This window comes from Rattus norvegicus, chromosome 5, assembly GCF_036323735.1.
Source record: "Rattus norvegicus strain BN/NHsdMcwi chromosome 5, GRCr8, whole genome shotgun sequence".
Lineage (NCBI taxonomy): Eukaryota > Metazoa > Chordata > Mammalia > Rodentia > Muridae > Rattus > Rattus norvegicus.
In genome coordinates this window covers 7,089,108-7,110,778 of record NC_086023.1, presented here as the reverse complement: position 1 = coordinate 7,110,778, position 21,671 = coordinate 7,089,108, and positions in this window count along the sequence as shown.

Sequence of the window (21,671 nt, the reverse complement as noted above, 5' to 3'; positions counted from 1 at the left end):
ATTGTTCAACTTCCATGTATATGAGGGTGTTCTTTCCTTATTGTTATTGAAGAGACCAGCCTTAGCCTTGCTTTTGATATTATTATTTTTTTTTGTCCATTTTGTGTTTTGACTATTATGTGATGGGAGGAGTTTCTTTTCTGGTCCAATCTATTTGGAGTTCTCTAGGCTTCTTGTATGTTTATGGGCATCTTTTTCTTTAGGTTAGGGAAGTTTTCTTCTATATTTTGTTGAAGATATTTACTGGCCTTTTAAGTTCAGAGTCTTTGCTCTCTTCTATACCTATTATCCTTAGGTTTAATCTTCTCAATGAGTCCTGGATTTCCTGTATGTTTTGAACCAGTAGCTTTTTCCGTTTTACATTATTTTTGACAGTTGTGTCTATGTTTTCTATGGAATCTTCTGCTCCTAAGATTCTCTCTTCTATCTCTTGTATTCTGGTGGTGATGCTCACATCTGTGACTCCTGATCTCTTTCCTAGGTTTTCTATCTCCAGGGTTGTCTCCCTTTGTGCTTTCTTTATTGTCTCTATTTCAATTTTTACCTCTTGGATGGTTTTGTTCATTTCCTTCTCCTGTTTTGTTCTTTTTCCTGTAGTTCTTTAAGGGATTTTTGTGTTTCTTCTTTAAGGGCTTCTAGTTATTTCCTCATGTTGTCCTGTATTTCCTTAAAGGAAGTATTTATGACCTTCTTAAAGTCTTCCATCATCATGATCAAATGAGATTTTAAATCTAGATCTTGCTTTTCTGGTGTGTTTGGATATTCAGTGTTTGCTTTGGTGGGAGAATTGGGCTCTGATGATGGCGTGTAGTCTTGGTTTCTGTTGCTTGGGATCCTATGCTTGCCTCTCACCATCAGGTTGTCTCTGGTCTTACCTTGTCTTGCTGTTTCTGACAGTGGCTTGACCATCCTGTAGGCCAGGAGTGCTGTGGACCTGTTTTCCTGTTTTCTTTCAGCCAGTTATGGGAACAGAGTTTTCTGCTCTCAGGCATGTAGACCTTCCTGTCTGCTGGCTTTCAGCTGTCCCTGTGGGCAGGAACCAGAAGGGCCTGCCCCTTCTCCTAGGTCCCTGTGTCCAGGAGGCACAGATGGCACAATGCATTTTCCTCTTGAGTCAGGAATGTGGGCAGAGAATAGTCTGCTCTGGTTTCTCAGGAGTGTTTGCCTCTCTGAACGTCTAGCTCTCCCCTCCCCCCCTCCCTCTCAACTGGATTTGTGTGTAGGGAGCTGTTCAACTGGTTCAGTTCAGGTTTGGGCGCAGTCTGGACCATGGGACTCCTGAAGCTTGACTGCTCCTATCTTCCTGTGTCCAGAGGCACTATACAGTTTCCTCTTGGACCAGGGATGTGGGCAGAGGTGTCAGAAGTGGCAGTCTCTCCTGCCCTGCAGTCTCAGGATTGCCCACACTTCTGGGCGCTCAAATCTCTCTCCCGCATCAATTGGGAGTAGGGAACTGTGGGCCTGAATCAGCGAGGTTTGGGCACCAGCTGGAAACTGGAAGTGTCCGTTTCCAGAGGAATTTTGCCTTTGTGTGTCCTGAGTCCACCAGGCAGGTCACTTGGAGCGGAAAAGTTGGTCTTACCTCTGGTCTAGGTCCTGAAGTTGCTCCTCGGGGCTATCTTTCAGCTCTCCATGAGGAAGCAACCAGAAGGATACTGCCCCTACTGTACTGCTCTTGGATCTCTGTGTACAGGTGGCAAAGATGCCATTTGTCCATTTTTGATCTTAGAGCATAAGACATAGTTGTTTTGTTCAGGAAATTTTCCTTAGTGCTCATGTGTTTGAGAATCATACCCACTTTATCTTCTATTAGTTTGAGTGTATCTGGTTTTATGTAGAGGTCCTTGATCCACTTGAACTTAAGCTTTGTATAGGTCAATAAGAATGGGTAAGTTTGCATTCTTCTACATGCTGACCTCCAATTGAACCAGCACCATTTGTTGAAAATGCTATCTTTTTTTCCACTGGATGGTTTTAGCTCCTTTGTCAAACATCAAGTAGCCATAAGTATGTGGTTCATTTCTGGGTCTTCAGTTCTATTCCATTGTTCTACCTGCCTGTCTATATACCAATGCCATACAGTTTTATCACTATTGTTCTCTAATACTGCTTGAAATCAGGGATGGTGATTCCCCCAGAAGTTCTTTTATTGTTGAGGATAGTTTTTGCTATCCTAGGTCTTGTATTATTCCAAATAAATTTGTAAATTGCTCTTTCTAACTCTATAAAGAATTGAGTTGGAATTTTGATGGGGATTGCATTGAATTTATAGATTACTTTGGGCAAAATGGGCATTTTTACTATATTTATCCTGTTGATCCATGAGCATTGGAGGTCTTTCCGTCTTCTGAGATCTTCAATTTCTTTTGACAGAGACTTGTTCATACAGTTCTTGTCATACAGATCTTTTACTTGCTTGGTTAGAGTCACACCAAGATATTTTATGTTATTTGGGACTATTGTGAAGGGTGTCATTTCCCTAATTTCTTTCTCAACCTGTTTATCCTTGAGTAGAGGAAGGCTACAGATTTGTTTGAGTTAATTTTATATCCAGCCACTTTGCTGAAGTTGTTTATCAGGCTTAGTAGTTCTGTGGTGGAACTTTTGGGGTCACTTAAGTATACTATCATATCATGTCCAAATAGTGATATTTTGACTTCTTCCTTTCCAATTTGTATCCTTTTGACCTCCTTTCATTGTCTGATTGCTCTGGCTAGGATTTTGAGTACTACATTAAATAGTTATGGAGAGAGTGGACAGCCTTGTCTATTCCTTGATTTTAGTGGGATTACTTCAAGTTTCTCTCCATTTAGTTTAATGTTATCTTCTGGTTTGTGTGTATTGTGTTTACTATGTTTAGGTATGGGCCTTGAATTCCTGATCTTTCCAAGGGTTTTATCATAAGGGGGTATTGAATTTTGTCAAATACTTTCTCAGCATCTAATGAAATGATTATGTGTTTTCTTTCTTTGAGTTTGTTCATATAGTGTACTTGGTTGATGGATTTCTGTATATTGAACCATCTTTGCTTCTCTGGGATGAAGCCTACTGTATCATTGATCACTGATGAATTATTGTTTTTATGTATTCATAGATTTGGATTACAAGAATTTTATTGAGTATTTTTGCATCGATATTCATAAGGGCAATTGGTCTGAAGTTCTCTTTCTTTGTTGGGTCTTTGTGTGGTTTAGTTATGAGAGTAATTGTGGCTTCCTAGAAGAAATTTCATAGTGCTCCATCTGTTTCTATTTTATGGAATAGTTTGGATAGTATTAGTATGACGTCTTCTATGAAGGTCTGATAGAATTCTGCACTAAACCCATCTGGTCCTTGGCTTTTTTCAGTTGGGAGACTTTTAATAACTTCTTCCATGTCTTAGGGGTTATAGCATTGTTTAGATGGTTTATCTGATCCTGATTTAACTTTGGTACCTGGGATTTGTCTAGAAAATTGTCTATTTCCTCTAAATTTTCCAGTTTTGTTGAATATAGGCTTTTGTACTAGGATCTCCTAATTGTTTTGAATTTCTTCTGATTCTGTTGTTATATCTCCATTTTCATTTCTGAATTTGTTAATTTGGATACACTCCCTGTGCTCTCTGGTTAGTCTGGCTAACAGTTTATCTATTTTGTTGATTTTCTCAAAAAAAAAAAAAAAAACCAGCTCCTGGTTTTGTTGATTCTTTGTGTAACCCTTTTTCGTTATACTTGATTTTTTTTTCGCCTGGAGATTGATTATTTTCTGCGTCCTACTCCTCTGGGGTGCATTTCCTTCTTTTTGTTCTAGAGCGGTTAGGTGTGCTGTGAAGCTGCTCATGTATACTCTCTGCAGTTTCTTTTTGGAGGCACTCAGAGCTATGAGTTTTCCTCTTAGCACTGCTTTCATTTTGTCCCATGAATTTGGGTATGTTGTACCTTCTTTTTCATTAAACTTTCCAAAGTCTTTAATTTCTTTATTTCTTCCTTGACCAAGTTATCAGTGAGTAGAGCATTGTCAGCCTCTAAGTATATGTGGGCTTTTTGTCTTTTTTGTGTTATTGAAGACCAGCCTTAGTCCATGGTGATCTGATAGGATGCATGGGATTATTTCAATCTTCTTGTCTCTGCTGAGGCTTGCTTTGTGACCAATTATATGGTCAATTTGGGAGAAGGTACCTTGAGGTGCTCAGAAGAAGGTATATTCTTGTGTTTTAGGATGAAATGTTCTATAAATATCTGTTGAATTCAGTTGGTTCATAATTTCTCTTAGTTTCTTCATGTCTCTGTTTAATTTCTATTTCCATAATTTGTTCATTGATGAGAGTGGGGTGCTGAAATCTACTATTATTGTGGGAGGTGCAATATGTTCTTTGAGCTTTAGTAAGGTTTCTTTTATGAATGTAGCTTTCCTTGCATTTGGAGCATAGATATTTAGGATTGAGAGTTCATGTGGTGGATTTTTACTTTTATGAATATGAAGTGTCCTTCTTTATCTTTTTTGATAACTTTTGGTTGAAAGTTGATTTTACTCAATATTAGAATTGCTACTCCAGCTTGTTTCTTGGGACCATTTGCTTGGAAAGTTGTTTTCCAGGTCTTTACTCTGAGGTAGTGTTTGTCTGTTTCACTGAGGTATGTTTCCTATATGCAGCAAAATGCTGAGTCCTCTTTATGTATCCGGTCTGTTATTCCATGTTTTTTTTATATTGGGGAATTGAGTCCATTAATGTTAAGAGATATTAAGGAATAGTGATTGTTGTTTCATGTTCTTTTTGTTATTAGAGGTGGAGTTATGTCCCCCCCCCTTGGTTTCATTGCAAGGAGATCACTTTCCTGCATTTTCTAGGTTGTAGTTTCCCTCCTTGTGTTGGAGTTTTCAATCATTATAATTTGTAGGGCTGAATTTGTGGAAACACATTGTGTAAATTTGGTTTTGTCATGGAATATCTTGGTTTCTCCATCTATGCTAATTGAGAGTTTTACTGGATATTGTAGCCTGGGTTGACATTTGTGTTCTTTTAGTGTCTGTATGACATCTGTCCAGGATCTTCTGGCTTTCATAGTCTCTGGTGTAATTTTGATAGGTCTGCCTTTATATGTTACTTGACCTTTTTCCCTTACTGCTTTTAGTATTCTTTCTTTGTTTTGTGCATTTTGTCTTTTGACTATTATGTGACAGGAGAAGTTTCTTTTCTGATTCAATCTATTTGGAGTTCTGTAGGCGGCTTCTTCTTCCTCTTCCTCTTCTTCTTCCTCTTCTTCTTTTTTGCATTTTCTGGAATTTTTTTTTTTGATTTTTTTTCATGAATATTTTTTTATTTTATTTTATTTTTTTTATTATCTTGAGTATTTCTTATATACATTTCAAGTGTTATTCCCTTTCCCGGTTTCCGGACAGACATCACCCTCCCCCCTCCCCTTCCTTGTGGGTGTTCCCCTCCCAAACCTCCCCCCATTGCCACCCTCCCCGCATAGTCTAGTTCAAAGGGGGTTCAGTCTTAGCAGGACCCAGGGCTTCCCCTTCCACTGGTGCTCTTACTAGGATATTCATTGCTACCTATGGGGACAGAGTCCAGGGTCAGTCCATGTATAGTCTTTAGGTAGTGGCTTAGTCCCTGGAAGCTCTGGTTGCTTGACATTGTTGTACTTTTGGGGTCTCGAGCACCTTCAAGCTCTTCCAGTTCTTTCTCTGATTCCTTCAACGGGGGACCTATTCTCAGTTCAGTGGTTTGCTTCTGGCATTCGCCTCGGTATTTGCTGTATTCTGGCTGTGTCTCTCAGGAGCGATCTACATCCGGCTCCTGTCGGTCTGCACTTCTTTGCTTCATCCATCTTGTCTAATTGGGTGGTTGTATATGTATGGGCCACCTGTGGGGCAGGCTCTGAATGGGTGTTCCTTCAGTCTCTGTTTTAATCTTTGCCTCTCCCTTCCCTGCCAAGGGTATTCTTTTTCCTCATTTAAAGAAGGAGTGAAACATTCACATTTTGATCATCCGTCTTGAGTTTCGTTTGTTCTAGGGATCTAGGGTAATTCAAGCATTTGGGCTAATAGCCACTTATCAATGAGTGCATACCATGTATGTCTTTCTGTGAGTGGGTTAGCTCACTCAGGATGATATTTTCCAGTTCCAACCATTTGCCTACGAATTTCATAAACTCGTTGTTTTTGATAGCTGAGTAATATTCCATTGTGTAGATGTACCACATTTTCTGTATCCATTCCTCTGTTGAAGGGGATCTGGGTTCTTTCCAGTTTCTGGCTATTATAAATAAGGCTGCAATGAACATAGTGGAGCACGTGTCTCTTTTATATGTTGAGGCATCTTTTGGGTATATGCCCAAGAGAGGTATGGCTGGATCCTCAGGCAGTTCAATGTCCAATTTTCTGAGGAACCTCCAGACTGATTTCCAGAATGGTTTTACCAGTCTGCAATCCCACCAACAATGGAGGAGTGTTCCTCTTTCTCCACATCCTCGCCAGCATCTGCTGTCACCTGAGTTTTTGATCTTAGCCATTCTCACTGGTGTGAGGTGAAATCTCAGGGTTGTTTTGATTTGCATTTCCCTTATGACTAAAGATGTTGAACATTTCTTTAGGTGTTTCTCAGCCATTCGGCATTCCTCAGCTGTGAATTCTTTGTTCAGCTCTGAACCCCATTTTTTAATAGGGTTATTTGTTTCCCTGCGGTCTAACTTCTTGAGTTCTTTGTATATTTTGGATATAAGTCCTCTATCTGTTATAGGATTGGTAAAGATCTTTTCCCAATCTGTTGGTTGTCGTTTTGTCCTAACAACAGTGTCCTTTGCCTTACAGAAGCTTTGCAGTTTTATGAGATCCCATTTGTCGATTCTTGATCTTAGAGCATAAGCCATTGGTGTTTTGTTCAGGAAATTTTTTCCAGTGCCCATGTGTTCCAGATGCTTCCCTAGTTTTTCTTCTATTAGTTTGAGTGTGTCTGGTTTGATGTGGAGGTCCTTGATCCACTTGGACTTAAGCTTTGTACAGGGTGATAAGCATGGATCGATCTGCATTCTTCTACATGTTGCCCTCCAGTTGAACCAGCACCATTTGCTGAAAATGCTATCTTTTTTCCATTGGATGGTTTTGGCTTCTTTGTCAAAAATCAAGTGACCATAGGTGTGTGGGTTCATTTCTGGGTCTTCAATTCTATTCCATTGGTCTATCTGTCTGTCTCTGTACCAATACCATGCAGTTTTTATCACTATTGCTCTGTAATACTGCTTGAGTTCAGGGATAGTGATTCCCCCTGAAGTCCTCTTATTGTTGAGGATAGCTTTAGCTATCCTGGGTTTTTTGTTATTCCAGATGAATTTGCAAATTGTTCTGTCTAACTCTTTGAAGAATTGGATTGGTATTTTGATGGGCATTGCATTGAATCTGTAGATTGCTTTTGGTAAAATGGCCATTTTTACTATATTAATCCTGCCAATCCATGAGCATGGGAGATCTTTCCATCTTCTGAGGTCTTCTTCAATTTCTTTCCTCAGTGTCTTGAAGTTCTTATTGTACAGATCTTTTACTTGCTTGGTTAAAGTCACACCGAGGTACTTTATATTATTTGGGTCTATTATGAAGGGTGTCGTTTCCCTAATTTCTTTCTCGGCTTGTTTCTCTTTTGTATAGAGGAAGGCAACTGATTTATTTGAGTTAATTTTATACCCAGCCACTTGGCTGAAGTTGTTTATCAGCTTTAGTAGTTCTCTGGTGGAACTTTTGGGATCACTTAAATATACTATCATGTCGTCTGCAAATAGTGATATTTTGACCTCTTCTTTTCCGATCTGTATCCCCTTGATCTCCTTTTGTTGTCTGATTGCTCTGGCTAGAACTTCAAGAACTATATTGAATAAGTAGGGAGAGAGTGGGCAGCCTTGTCTAGTCCCTGATTTTAGTGGGATTGCTTCAAGTTTCTCTCCATTTAGTTTAATGTTAGCAACTGGTTTGCTGTATATGGCTTTTACTATGTTTAGGTATGGGCCTTGAATACCTATTCTTTCCAGGACTTTTATCATGAAGGGGTGTTGAATTTTGTCAAATGCTTTCTCAGCATCTAATGAAATGATCATGTGGTTCTGTTCTTTCAGTTTGTTTATATGATGGATCACGTTGATGGTTTTCCTTATATTTAACCATCCCTGCATGCCTGGGATGAAGCCTACTTGATCATGGTGGATGATTGTTTTGATGTGCTCTTGAATTCGGTTTGCCAGAATTTTATTGAGTATTTTTGCGTCGATATTCATAAGGGAAATTGGTCTGAAGTTCTCTTTCTTTGTTGGGTCTTTGTGTGGTTTAGGTATAAGAGTAATTGTGGCTTCATAGAAGGAATTCGGTAGGGCTCCATCTGTTTCAATTTTGTGGAATAGTTTGGATAATATTGGTATAAGGTCTTCTATGAAGGTTTGATAGAATTCTGCACTAAACCCGTCTGGACCTGGGCTCTTTTTGGTTGGGAGACCTTTAATGACTGCTTCTATTTCCTTAGGAGTTATGGGGTTGTTTAACTGGTTTATCTGTTCCTGATTTAACTTCGATACCTGGTATCTGTCTAGGAAATTGTCCATTTCCTGAAGATTTTCAAGTTTTGTTGAATATAGGTTTTTATAGTAAGATCTGATGATTTTTTGAATTTCCTCTGAATCTGTAGTTATGTCTCCCCTTTCATTTCTGATTTTGTTAATTTGGACGCACTCTCTGTGTCCTCTCGTTAGTCTGGCTAAGGGTTTGTCTATCTTGTTGATTTTCTCAAAGAACCAACTTTTGGTTCTGTTGATTCTTTCTATGGTCCTTTTTGTTTCTACTTGGTTGATTTCAGCTCTGAGTTTGATTATTTCCTGCCTTCTACTCCTCCTGGGTGTATTTGCTTCTTTTTGTTCTAGAGCTTTTAGGTGTGCTGTCAAGCTGCTGACATATGCTCTTTCCTGTTTCTTTCTGCAGGCACTCAGCGCTATGAGTTTTCCTCTTAGCACAGCTTTCATTGTGTCCCATAAGTTAGGGTATGTTGTACCTTCATTTTCATTAAATTCTAAAAAGTTTTTAATTTCTTTCTTTATTTCTTCCTTGACCAGGTTATCATTGAGTAGAGCATTGTTCAATTTCCACGTATATGTGGGCATTCTTCCCTTATTGTTATTGAAGACCAGTTTTAGGCCGTGGTGGTCCGATAGCACGCTTGGGATTATTTCTATCTTTCTGTACCTGTTGAGGCCCGTTTTTTGACCAATTATATGGTCAATTTTGGAGAAAGTACCATGAGGAGCTGAGAAGAAGGTATATCCATTTGCTTTAGGATAGAATGTTCTATAAATATCCGTTAAGTCCATTTGGCTCATGACTTCTCTTAGTCTGTCTACATCTCTGTTTAATTTCTGTTTCCATGATCTGTCCATTGATGAGAGTGGGGTGTTGAAATCTCCCACTATTATTGTGTGAGGTGCAATGTGTGTTTTGAGCTTTAGTAAGGTTTCTTTTACATATGTAGGTGCCCTTGTATTTGGGGCATAGATATTTAGGATTGAGAGTTCATCTTGGTGGATTTTTCCTTTGATGAATATGAAGTGTCCTTCCTTATCTTTTTTGATGACTTTTAGTTGAAAATTGATTTTATTTGATATTAGAATGGCTACTCCAGCTTGCTTCTTCTGACCATTTGCTTGGAAAATTGTTTTCCAGCCTTTCACTCTGAGGTAATGTCTGTCTTTGTCTCTGAGGTGTGTTTCCTGTAGGCAGCAGAATGCAGGGTCCTCGTTGCGTATCCAGTTTGTTAATCTATGTCTTTTTATTGGGGAGTTGAGGCCATTGATATTGAGAGATATTAAGGAATAGTGATTATTGCTTCCCGTTATATTCATATTTGGAAGTGAGGTTATGTTTGTGTGCTTTCATTCTCTTTGTTTTGTTGCCAAGATGATTAGTTTCTTGCTTCTAGGGTATAGCTTGCCTCCTTATGTTGGGCTTTACCCTTTATTATCCTTTGTAGTGCTGGACTTGTAGAAAGATATTGTGTAAATTTGGTTTTGTCATGGAATATCTTGGTTTCTCCATCTATGTTAATTGAGAATTTTGCAGGATACAGTAACCTGGGCTGGCATTTGTGTTCTCTTAGGGTCTGTATGACATCTGTCCAGGATCTTCTGGCCTTCATAGTTTCTGGCGAAAAGTCTGGTGTGATTCTGATAGGTCTGCCTTTATATGTTACTTGACCTTTTTCCCTTACTGCTTTTAATATTCTTTCTTTATTTTGTGCGTTTGGTGTTTTGACAATTATGTGACGGGAGGTGTTTCTTTTCTGGTCCAATCTATTTGGAGTTCTGTAGGCTTCTTGTATGCCTATGGGTATCTCTTTTTTTAGGTTAGGGAAGTTTTCTTCTATGATTTTGTTGAAGATATTTACTGGTCCTTTGAGCTGGGAGTCTTCACTCTCTTCTATACCTATTATCCTTAGGTTTGATCTTCTCATTGAGTCCTGGATTTCCTGTATGTTTTGGACCAGTAGCTTTTTCCGCTTTACATTATCTTTGACAGTTGAGTCAATGATTTCTATGGAATCTTCTGCTCCCGAGATTCTCTCTTCCATCTCTTGAATTCTGTTGGTGAAGCTTGTATCTACAGCTCCTTGTCTTTTCTTTTGATTTTCTATGTCCAGGGTTGTTTCCATGTGTTCTTTCTTGATTGCTTCTATTTCCATTTTTAATTCCTTCAACTGTTTGATTGTGTTTTCCTGGAATTCTTTCAGGGATTTTTGCGATTCCTCTCTGTAGGCTTCTACTTGTTCTCTAAGGGAGTTCTTTATGTCTTTCTTGAAGTCCTCCAGCATCATGATCAAATATGATTTTGAAACTAGGTCTTGCTTTTCTGGTGTGTTTGGATATTCCGTGTTTGCTTTGGTGGGAGAATTGGGCTCCGATGATGCCATGTAGTCTTGGTTTCTGTTGCTTGTGTTCCTGCGCTTGCCTCTCGCCATCAGATTATCTCTAGTGTTACTTTGTTCTGCTATTTCTGACAGTGGCTAGACTGTCCTATAACCCGTGTGTCAGGAGTGCCGTAGACCTGTTTTCCTGTTTTCTTTCAGCCAGTTATGGGGACAGAGTGTTCTGCTTTCGGGCGTGTAGTTTTTCCTCTCTACAGGTCTTCAGCTGTTCCTGTGGGCCTGTGTCTTGAGTTCACCAGGCAGGTTTCTTGCAGGGGAAAAGTTGGTCCTACCTGTGGTTCCAAGGCTCAAGTTTGCTCGTGGGGTACTGCCTAAGTCCTCTCCGCTGTGGCAGCAACCGGGAAAATCTGTGCCGCTCCTTCCGGGAGCCTCCGTGCACCAGGGTTTCAGATGATGTTTGGTGTTCTCCTACGGCGCCCGGATGCGCACAGAGTGCAGTCCCCTCTGGCCTCCCAGGCGCGTCCGCCTGTCCGAAGGTTCAGCTCTCCCTCCCACGGGACCCGGCTGCAGAGAACTGTCCATCCGGTCTGCTTCCCCCGGCTCCGGCAGTGTCTCAGGCGCAGGGGTCCTGCCGCTCCCGGGCCCTCCCCTATGGGAACCCAGAGGCCTTATACAGTTGCCTCTTGGGCCAGGGATGTGGGCAGGGGTGGGCAGTGTTGGTGGTCTCCTCCGCTCTGCAGCCTCCTGAGTGCCCACCTGATCAGGCGGTGAGGTCTCTCTCCCACGGGGTTTGGGAGCAGGGAGCTGCTGCGGTCCGGGATCCGCCGGTGTGGGACCTCCGGCAAACACAGGAAGTGCCCGGCCTTAGAGGAATTTTGCCTCTGTGTGTCCTGAGTTCACCAGGTGAAAAGCTCTCAGGGAGAACTTTCCCTCGAGATGGAGACCCTCCAACTCCAAAGACCAGACCGAGACACCACAGGATGCAATCAGCAAGAGGATTTGGTTTATTGTCGGGATACACAGGCACAGGCACCTGCGGGCGCTTCAGTCACTCGGGGGACTGGCGCGCCCCACAGAACCAAGGATGGGCTTTTATAGGATTTTGGGGAGCAGAAGCAAGCATACAGAAGCAGATGCATGGTTACAGGGATATAATTGGTGGATTCTAATATGGCAAGGGTTTAGCCCGGGGGCAAGTTTCCTAGCTACCTTTCTGAAACATAACGGCTGACTCGGCCCCCCAAGGGTTCAGCCCGGGGGCAAGTTTCTTAGCTACCTTCTTGGAACATAACGACTGACTCGGCCCCCCACCAGGGTGTGGGACCTCTCCCGGGGCTTTTCTTCATTGTCAGGTGCTCAACCGAAGTCGTCCTGTTGCCAGGCCTTCAACCAAACATATCTTGCTTGGCAGCCGCTGTGTACTCAGTGTTCTAACCTTTCCCTGAACCAGTCATCTTAAGTACAGCCTTGCAAAATGGCGTTACTGCTGCTAAGCTGGGGTCTTTCATTCCCCCATTTTTTTTGTTAACTTTGAGTGAAATCTTTCACTCGACTTGGTCAAGAAATTTCTGTCTGGTGGGGGCTTATTCCCCCACTGACTCTAGGCCACAAAAGGGCTAGGAGGAGCCACGTAGGAGTTTTAACTTTAAGGGGTTTGGAGTGCGCTGAACTCTCCATGTCTGGGGTGTAGTGTTGTGATTAGTCAATTCCTCAGACCGGACTGCCTTGAGGTGTGGTGCGTGGATCTAAGCCGAGACTCCGTCTACCTTTAGGGCGGTCAGGGTAGTCAGGAGGACGGTGTAGGGTCCTTTCCACCGTGGCTCGAGATTCTTGGTCTGGTGTCTGTGCACCCACACGGTGTCTCCAATCTGGAACAGGTGTGGCACCACCGGATGTTCAAGCTTGTCCTGGTAAGCAGCGGCCAAAGGTCTCCAGACGTCTCTCTGCACAATCTGTAGGGCCTGTAAATGGGCCCTCAGAGAAGGGCTGTCAGCAAAATCAGCAATGTTTGAATCAAAGAAATGGACAAATGGGGGTGGTGTTCTATATATTATTTCAAAAGGAGTTAGACCATGGGGGCCCGGGGTATTCCGGGCCCGATATAGAACTAGGGGAAGGAGGGCCACCCAATCCTTTGAGCCAGTTGCAAGCGTATGTTTGGATAAAGTCTCCTTAATTGTTCTATTCATGTGTTCTACCTGACCTGAACTCTGGGGTCTATAGGCACAATGTAATTTCCAATCAATCCCCAGCAATTTGGCCACCAACTGACTTACTTGGGAGACGAAAGCGGGCCCGTTGTCTGACCCCAACGCTTGAGGCATGTCATACCTGGGAAAGATTTCCTCGAGGAGCTTCTTGGTGACCATTTTTGTAGTCTCGTGCTTCGTGGGGAAGGCTTTGACCCATCCTGAGAAGGTGTCTATAAACACTAGGAGATACTTGTATCCATATATACCTGGTTTAATTTCAGTAAAATCAATTTCCCAATGGATGTCGGGACGGTGTCCCCTAGGACGAACTCCTTGTCCAATCATGGTCCTTCCCAGGTTAACCTGAGCACACGCTTTGTAACTCTCAGTCACCTTTTGTATCGCTTTGTCCCAATTAAAAAAAAAAAACAGATTTATCTCTTCTCGATCTAGTAAGGTTTTTATCTTCTTATGTAAAAAGGAGATCAATTCAAAAGTCCTTTGTAGACCCACTGTTTTAGTTGAGGGTGGTAGATGGCCCCCATTTTTTTAGGAGCTCTATGTCCTCATGGGCATAAACCCAACTGGTTTGTCCCACTGGTGGGGGCGTGGGTTGGTCTGGGCTATTTAAGGGCAAGATTTGTTTGCTCATGGCCGCTTCTCTCGCCGTGGCATCGGCCAGCCGGTTTCCTCGTGCCTCTGGGTTGTGCCCTTTCTGGTGTCCTGGACAATACATAATACTCAGTCTTTTGGGCAAGAATAGAGCTTCTAAGAGGGCCAGAATTTTAGCCTTATTTTTAATATCTTTACCCTCAGATGTGAGCAGCCCCCGCCTCCGGTAGATCTCCCCGTGGATGTGTACCGTGGCAAAGGCATAACGGCTGTCTGTATATATATTTAGCCTCTTACCTTTTGTCATCTTGAGCGCCTGAGTCAAGGCGATGAGTTCAGCCCGTTGTGCGGAGGTACCAGCAGGCAGGGCTTTCGCCCAAATCACTTTGTCCTCCGTAGTGACCGCAGCTCCAGCCTTTCACTCTCCCTCTGCCAAGAAGCTGTTGTCATCCGTGTACCATGTGTGGTCAGCATTCTGAAGAGGCTGGTCCGATAGGTCCGGCCTGGTTCCATGTACTTCTGCGAGGATTTGTAGGCAGTCATGCTGTTTTGCCTCCTCTGGTAGAGGAAGCAAGGTGGCAGGATTGAGGGCGACTACGGGCCCAAACTGAACCCGTTCTGTATCCAGTAACAAGGCTTGGTGCGAGAATTAGAGAGCCAGCGGTCTGGGGGCTGCTTTACCAAGGCCTCCACTGCGTGGGGTGTTAGGATGGTGAGTGGCTGTCCCAAAGTCAATTTTCCAGTGTCCTTGATCAGGACAGCAATAGCAGCCACCATCCTTAGGCACGGTGGCCAGCCGGAGGCCACAGGGTCCAATTTCTTAGACAGGTAGGCCACAAGGCGTTTTCAGGGTCCCAACCTTTGTGTTAGGACCCCTTTAGCATACCCCTGTTTCTCATCGATGAACAGTTACTGAGCAAATTGTAAGGGTTTGGAACAGTCGGATGAATATCTTCTATCCTCTTGTTGACCTTTCTCAAGTCTTGTACTGGCCTATAATCTCCAGTGTCGGGTTTCTTAACAGGCAGAAGAGGCGTATTCCAAGGCGACCGGCAGGGGATTAGGATGCCTTGATCTAGAAGCCTCCTAATGTGAGGCCTTATACCTTGATAAGCTTCATGTGACAGGGGGTATTGTTTTATGGAGACTGGAGTTGTAGTGGCCTTTAACTGTGTAATTAAGGGGGGCTGTTGGAGTGCCAACCCCATCCCACCAGTCTCTGCCCAAGCCAGTGGAAAATTCGTGACCCAAGTGTCTATTTCTAGGGATTGTGGCTTGTCCTGTCCCAGTTCATATAGTCTATATTCATAGAAATTGAAGGGGAGTTCCGTGGGGGCCAGTTATTTGGGCCCCTCCTTCCTCAAAATGAATTTGTGCTTTTAGTTTGGTGAGCAGATCACGGCCCAGCAGAGGGTACGGGCAGTCTGGAACATGTAAGAAGGAATGGGTCACCTTACCAGTAGCCAGCTGAACCCGGCGGTCCGTAGTCCATCGGTATTGTTTCTCACCAGTAGCTCTTTGTACCCAGGCCGTCCGGTCGCTGAGTTGTCCTGAAGCTTGGGTGAGGACTGAATGCTGGGCTCCTGTGTCTACCAGGAAAGTAACCGGCTGCCCCCCAACTTTAAGCGTTACCCTGGGCTCAGGGGGGGGGGGGCTCCTGGCCCTGACCTCCCTAATCTTTATCTAGAGCCAAGAGGGAGGTTCGTGGTCGAGGCTTTCGGGGTCCGCCAGGCTTCTTGGGGCACTCTCTGGCCCGGTGCCCTTTCTCTTTGTAATAGGCACATTGATCTTTATCCAGCTTCAGCCCCTTTCGAGCTCCCCCCTATCTCCCTTCCTTTCTTGGCCCTGAACTACGGCGGCCAAGATTCGACTCAATTCTCTCTCTTATTAAAAATCTTTTCAGCTTCTTTAAGTAAATCCTGTAATGTATAGCCCTGCAAATTTTCTAACCTCTGTAACTTAGTCCTGATATCTGGAGCAGCCTGCCAGATGAAGGACATAGAGACACTTGTCATTTGTCCTGGGTCATCTGGGTCATAGGGAGTGTACATACGGTAGGCCTCCTTAAGTCTCTCTAGAAAGGCGGAGGGAGTTTCCCCTGCTTCCTGTAATACCTGTTTTACCTGAGCCAAATTAGTAGGGCGTCGTATAGCCCCTCGGAGACCCGCTAGAAGCAACTGGCGATAAAGGCGTAGGTGTCCCTTACCTTCAGCTGTATTAAAATCCCAGTTTGGTCCTCAGGCAGCTGGGTGGGACGCCCATCATCTCCCAGAACATGCTTTCTGGCCTCTAGGAACACTCTTTGTTTTTTTTTTTTTTTTTTTTTTTTTCTTGAGGTTAAGAGGGCCTGTAAGAGCTGTTGGAAGTAAAACAGATTCTATTAGGTCGGTGAGTGCCACCGGATCTTTGGAGAAAGAAGGGTTGTGTTGTTTCCAATTGTAAATGTCAGCTGCTGAAAACGGCCAGTATTGGGTCTGGCCACCGGTTCCCTGTCTAAGTGGGAAAGCCTGGGAGGTTGAATCTGGCATCACCTCGAGCTTATTGCGCAATCTCCCTGCAACAGGGGAGAAACCCTTATCAGACTGTGGCCCGGCAACTGATCTGGCTGGCGGCTCTGCCTCCTCCGTTTCAGCCGGGCCTGTCAGAGAGAAGATCTATGAGAGGGGAGTTTGGGTCTGCCGGGAGGACAGGTTTCTTAGAAGGCTCTGATTTCACAAAGGTAGAGAGAGGAAGACATGGCCGGCGGACCGGGCGGGGCCGAGGGGACAGGCTGGGGGTTGAGGGGAGGCCAATTCGGGTCCACGAAGGGTTCCGCCTGGGGGGGGGGGTTAAGGCGAGACTCTCTCAAGTGATAATATAAGAAACCTGGTCAGGATGTCCGTGGACGACCCAATCTTTAACCTGTAAAATAATGATCTTATTAAATGTGTCATTCACTGGCCATCCCGCTCCGAAAGTGGGCCACTCAGATGTGCAGATAGTCTGCCATTTTCCTTTTTTTTTAACCTCGACGGACTGGTTGTGTGCCTGGTCGTGGACGTCTTCCCAATGATCAAGAGTGAGACTTAGGGGCATTGTTAGGGACTGTCCCATGTTAGTTCTAAGGAAGATTAGAACACAGAGAAAACAAACAACACCAACAGTCAAACAAACAACAGACAGGCGTGCTGCACGGCTTTGGTACCAAACTGAAAGCAAAAAGTCAGATGGAGGTGGCAAAGGTCCGGGGCCCTCTGAAAGCCAAAAATACAGACAGAGGTGCCGTTAGTCCGGGTCTTTCTCCTCTCCCAGATTGGGCCCCGAAAAGTCGGGCCCCTAACACCCTTGGAACGTCTTCCAGGGCTGCGGGGCGAGAAGTCCGAGCTCGTCAGCTCCTTCTTCGTCCCGCCCAAATTCCAAACAACCTGGCTGAGCGCTCACAGAACAGACCTGGCTGAGCGCTCACAGAACAGACCTGGCTGAGCGCTCACAGAACAGACAGAATAAGGCAGAACGAGACAAAATCAGACAGACAGACAGACAGACGCCGGCCGGCTTACCTCCCAGTGGGTGGTCGGTGGTCTCTGGGTGGAGGATCTCCTTTCCCGGCCAATGCACCAAATGAAAAGCTCTCAGGGAGAACTTTCCCTCGAGATGGAGACCCTCCAACTCCAAAGACCAGACCGAGACACCACAGGATGCAATCAGCAAGAGGATTTGGTTTATTGTCGGGATACACAGGCACAGGCACCTGCGGGCGCTTCAGTCACTCGGGGGACTGGCGCGCCCCACAGAACCAAGGATGGGCTTTTATAGGATTTTGGGGAGCAGAAGCAAGCATACAGAAGCAGATGCATGGTTACAGGGATATAATTGGTGGATTCTAATATGGCAAGGGTTTAGCCCGGGGGCAAGTTTCCTAGCTACCTTTCTGAAACATAACGGCTGACTCGGCCCCCCAAGGGTTCAGCCCGGGGGCAAGTTTCTTAGCTACCTTCTTGGAACATAACGACTGACTCGGCCCCCCACCAGGGTGTGGGACCTCTCCCGGGGCTTTTCTTCATTGTCAGGTGCTCAACCGAAGTCGTCCTGTTGCCAGGCCTTCAACCAAACATATCTTGCTTGGCAGCCGCTGTGTACTCAGTGTTCTAACCTTTCCCTGAACCAGTCATCTTAAGTACAGCCTTGCAAAATGGCGTTACTGCTGCTAAGCTGGGGTCTTTCACAGGCAGGTTTCTTGCAGGGGAAAAGTTGGTCCTACCTGCAGTTCCAAGGCTCAAGTTTGCTCGTGGGGTACTGCCTAAGTCCTCTCCGCTGTGGCAGCAACCGGGAAGATCTGCGCCGCTCTTTCCAGGAGCCTCCGTGCACCAGGGTTCCAGATGGCGTTTGGTGTTTTCCTCCGGCGCCCGGATGTACACAGAGCGCAGTCTCTTCTGGCTTCCCAGGCGTGTCCGCCTCTCTGAAGGTTCAGCTCTCCCTCCCACGGGATTTGGGTGCAGAGAACTGTCCATCCGGTCTGCTTCCCCCAGGTTCCGGCAGCGTCCCAGGCGCAGGGGTCCCGCCGCTCCCGGGCCCTCCCCCACGGGAACCCAGAGGCCCCACACAGCTGCCTCTTGGGCCAGGGATGTGGGCAGGGGTGGGCAGCGTCGGTGGTCTCCTCCGCTCCGCAGCCCCAGGAGTGCCCACCCGATCAGGCGGTGAGGTCCCCCCCCCACGGGGCTTTCTGATTTTTTTATTAGATATATTTCTTTACTTACATTTCAAATGTTATTCCTCTTCCCAGTTTCCTGTCCATAAGTCCCCATTCCCTCCTCTCCCCCATATAGGTATTCCCCCTATACATCCCCCTTATTGTCCCCCCAATTCCCCTGCACTGGGGGTCCAACCTTGGCAGAACCAAGGGCTTCCCCTTTCCCTGGTGACCCAACATGGCTATTCTCTGCTACATATACAGTTGGAGCCCTGGGTCAGTCCATGTACAGTCTTTCGGTAGTGGTTTAGTCTCTGGAAGCTCTGGTTGGTTGGCATTGTTGCTTTGTTGGAGTTCTGTAGGCTTCTTTTATGTTTATGGCCATCTCTTTCTTTAGGTTAGGGAAGTTTTCTCCTATGATTTTGTTGAATATATTTACTGGTCCTTCAAGTTGGGATTCTTCACTCTCTTTTATACCTATAATCTTTAGGTTTGATCTTCTCATTGTGTCCTGGGTTAGGAGCCTTTTGTGTTTTACATTATCTTTGACAGTTGCATTGATGTTTTTTATGGTATCTTTGCCCCCGAGATTCTCTCTTCTATCTCTTGTATTCTATTGGTAATTCTTACATCTATGACTCCTGACATCTTTCCTAGGTTTTCTATCTCCAGGGTTGTCTCCCTTTGTGATTTCTTTATTGTTTCTATTTCCATTTTTAAATCCTGGATGGTTTTGTTCAATTCCTTCACCTGTTTGGTTGTGTTTTTCTATACTTTTTAAAGAAATTTTTGTTTGTCCTCTTTAAGGGCTTCTACTTGTTTACCTGTGTTGTCCTGTAGTTCTTTAAGGGAGTTATTTATGTCCTTCTTAAAGTCCTCTATCATCATCATGAGATGTGATTTTTAAATCCTAATCTTCCTTTTCTAGTGTGTTTGGATATCTAGTATTTCCTTTGGTGGGAGAACTGGGCTCTGATGATGCCAAGTAGTCTTGGTTTCTGTTGCTTAGGTTCCTGCCCTTGTCTCTCGCCATCAGGTTGTCTCTGATGTGAGCTTGTCTTGCTGTCTCTGACAGTGGCTCAAGGCTCCTGTAGGCCTATGTATCAGTACTCCTGTAGACCTGTTTTCTTTCCGCTGGATCTAGGAATAGAGAGCTGCTCCTCTGTTTGTGTGACCTGATGCCTCCAGGCACATTGCTTATTGCAGAAGAGTTGGTCTTACCTCTACTCTCAGGTTTGTAGGAGTTCCTGGCAACTGGCTTTCAACACTCAGAGCAGGCAGAAACCTCCAGCGTCCTGCCCCTGACTGCTCCTAAGTCCTTTTGCCGAGAGGGCTCAGAGGGTACTAGGCGGTTCCTTTTGGGTTAGGAATGTGGGCAGAAATAGTTGTCTCCTCTGAGCTCTCAGGATTTTCCATTTCTGAGGGTCCAGCTCTTTTCCCCATGGGATTTGGGTGTTGGGAGCTATGAGGCTGGATCTTTTCAGTTCCAGGAGCAGGTAGAAACCAGCAGTTCCTGCTGCTGACTGCTCCTATATTCCTGTATCCAAAGGCCACTTGGCAGGTTCCTCTTGGGCCAGGAATGTGAGCAGAAGTGGTGGTCTCTTCTGAGTTCTCAGGACTGTCCTCACTTCTGGGAGTTCAGCTCTCTCTTCCACTGGATTTGGGTGCAGGGAGCTCATGAAGTTCTTTTATACACTATATTTTGATTAATTTTCTTCTATATTTGGAAAGATTGTAAGAATCAGAAATGATAGATGACTTCAAGAAAACTGTCTTCCAGACACAGCAGGACTGATACATGTATGACCTCAAAGAGTCCATGGCAGAATGCACAAGACCTGCACAGGTTTAAGCCTGACTGGGTCTCATCACCGAGAGGGGGAAGTGGGAACAGGTTTCCTGCCCTAGTCAAGAAGCATCTTCAACTTCAGACTGCTGCCAAAGGGGAAATCGGTTTAGTTTTTTCAGCATACTTGTTCTGTTTTTATTGTTGCTGAAACATCAGTTGACTTTTCATTGAAAAGCAGCACAATTATTTGTAGCTCTCTGAAGCTTTGTAGAGTCAGTATATGAAGTACTGAAGCAGACTCCAAAGTGTGTGTGTGTGTGTGTGTGTGTGTGTGTGTGTGTGTGTGTGTGTGGTCTGTCTGTCTGTTTGTCTCTCTGCAGAGGGTAGAGGAGGGATATAAATCACTGGATCTGGAAGTATAGGTAGTCATGAAATGCCCAACATGGGTGCTTGGAATCTAACTTAGGTTCTTTGGAATAGCAGTATTTGCTCAACTGTTGAGCCTTCTCTGCAACCTGACAGATAAGGTTGAGGATGTAATAAACAAAGGCATAGAGGAATTGCACCTCATGCCACATGTTGACAAATGGTGGCTTCTGCTGAGAGCAGAGGATCAATCATGAATGAAGTCAGAGATGCTGAGAAGGAAGTTGCTGTTCTCAATTGAATCCCTGCAGATACTGGTTTGATAAGAGCTAGTGGGGATTCAGGAATTTGGTGACCATTTCAGTGCTGACATTTAATCTGTCAATATTGTGCACAGCCCAAGAATGAATGCATAACCCTTCATTTGAGGGTGGGGCTTATTTTTATACCAGTTGCCCATAGTCTTTGTGCAACTTCTTAATGGCCTGGGAGTCTCACAAGGATTCCTCCTTTTATGTTGACTTTATTCTCTCCTAAAATCTATGTGATGCTCCACCAACTTAGAACTAATGTATTCCAAGTATTCACCTGCTCAGGCAGTACCATCCACATTGAAGTGTCTGGGAATGGTGCCTATCCTATGCAGCTCAGAAGCCCTGGAGCTGCTGGGCAATGGTGTTGGTCAGGGTAAAGACACTGTAGTAAAAGTTATGACTCTGAATCTGGACACTGCTATTTATAAGTTTGTGTTTCATTGTTCACCTCTAGAAATGGGATTAACAGCGGTTCCTCTCCCTATGAACTGTCAGGAGTCTGTAGTGCCTGAATCTAGAAAAACTTTTGGAGTAGTTCTTTGCAAGTATTACTATAATTTGTTTAAAGATTGCTAGAAGTGCCATGTGTTAAAGGCTTGGTCCCCAGTCCATGGTGTTGTTGGGAGGCGTTAAGATCTATAAGAGGCACGTCTAGGGTGTCAAACCTTTTGACATTGTGACATGATATTTTCATTTGCAAATGTGTTGGGTTGTATAAAACCCATACTCTGCAGATTGGATACCTGGTGGTAGAAGGTCTCTTGGTCATGGCATATGCCCTTAAAGAGAATATTCAGACCCTCACCCCTTCTTCCTCTTTTTGTTTTTCAGCTGTGGTGGGAAATCTTCTCAACCC